The sequence below is a fragment of the Cherax quadricarinatus genome, unplaced genomic scaffold (genome assembly GCF_038502225.1).
Source record: "Cherax quadricarinatus isolate ZL_2023a unplaced genomic scaffold, ASM3850222v1 Contig406, whole genome shotgun sequence".
Lineage (NCBI taxonomy): Eukaryota > Metazoa > Arthropoda > Malacostraca > Decapoda > Parastacidae > Cherax > Cherax quadricarinatus.
Genome location: NW_027195432.1, coordinates 3955 through 5931, shown reverse-complemented (window position 1 = coordinate 5931; position 1977 = coordinate 3955).

Below are 1977 nucleotides of genomic sequence, written 5' to 3'. Positions count from 1 at the left end.
AGGAGGAAATGGTCACCAGCAGTGATAGTGGCAGCCGCTTTAAGTGCAAGTGGTTCACAGTTCAGGAAGAAGGAAGAGGAGGAGAGTTAATAGAGAAGATGTGAAGGTAGGAAATCGATTCTCTGTTCTCCAAGACGAGTGTGCTTCAGTGGTTAGTGAGGTTGAAGGTACCGCTGATTCCCCTGCTCATCAAGGTAAGAATATTTTAATAGTAGGAGATTCTCAGGTAAGATATATGGACCGTGCATTTTGTAAAAGAGACAGAAAGGTCAGACAGAGAGTGTGCCTTCCTGGAGCTGGTGTTGGTGACATAGTCAGCAAATTACATAATATTATGAAAGGTAATGGAAACAAGACCTGTCTTAGTGCTGGGGTAATGACATTGGGAAGGCAGGAGAGAGGAGCTGCTGGATAAGTACAGGTCAGCCATAGAAGTAGTTAGGTCCAAGGGAGGGATCCCAAGGGAGGGATCTCAGTCATATGTAGCATCTTGCCTAGAAAAGGAGTGGGCAGTGAATAGATGTCTAGGGCAATTGGTATAAATTGCTGGCTAGACAGGTACTGCAAGGAACTTGCAATCCCATTCATTGATAACTGGGACCTATTCTATGGCAAACGTGATAGGTATGCAAGAGATGGGGTTCATCTCTCTGGGGATGGAGTGGTTGCATTAGCCAATTCGATTGAGAGGGTAATTGACGACTTGTCTAGGAATTGAAACTGATAGATTATAGAGGTATGGGTGTTTGTGGGAAACAATCAGTCTGCAGCATTAGGATTAAAAACAGCAATTATTACAGGGATACCTCAGGGATATGTTTAAAAGACAATATTCAAAATAAAGTTGCTAGTAATGGCAAATCAATTGGTCAACACACAAAGAGAGATAGTAGAGGGCAACGAGTGCCTACCTCCCTAAAGGTTTACTATACAAATATTAGGGGTCTAAGAAATAAGATAGATGAGCTAAGATTACTTGCAAGTGTAGGTAATATAGATATTATTGATATAACAGAGACCTGGCTCAACCTGAAAGATAGAGAAATGCCTTCTGAATGCAACATACAGCATTATAAACTATTCCACACTGGTAGGGTTAACAGGAAGGGAAGAGAAATGCCTTCTGAATGCAACATAGAGGGTTATAAACTATTCCAAACTGATTGGGTCAACAGAGAAAATTTAAATTGTTGTCTAAGACATGACATAAGATTAGAAACATCGAACACATAATCTGTTTGGCTACAGTTTCTCGAGGTTCGTGACAAATTAATTTTGGGTGTGATTCATAGGCCCCCCAACCTTGATAGGGAGTGCAGTAAGCTGTTATGATTAATGAATCTCAACACGGTTTTACAAAGGGACGTTCCTGTCTTACGAATTTACTAACATTTTTCACTAAGGTGTTTGAGGAGGTAGATCATGGTAATGAATATGATATTGTGTATATGGACTTCAGTAAGGTTTTCGATAGAGTTCCACATCAGAGGCTATTGAAGAAACTTAAGGCACACGGAATAGGAGAATTTTTTTTCCTGGGTAGAGGCATGGCTGACAAATAGGCAGCAGAGAGTTTGCATAAATGGGGAGAAATCAGAATGGGGGCACGTCACAAGCGGTGTTCCTCAGGGGTCAGTGTTGGGCCCGTTGTTGTTCACAATTTACATAAACGACATAGATGAGGGAATAAATAGCGACATAAGCAAATTTGCTGATGACACCAAAATAGGCCGTCCACTTCATTCTAATGAGGATACTAGAGCACCCTAGGATGATTTGAATAGACTGATGCAATGGTCGGAGAAGTGGCAGATGCAGTTTATTATAGACAAATGCAAAGTTCTAAATGTTGGACAGGATAATAACCATTATACATATAAACTAAATAATGTAGATCTTAATACTACTGATTGCGAAAAGGATATAGGATTTCTGGTTAGCAGTAATCTAAATCCAAGACAACAGTGCATTAGTGTT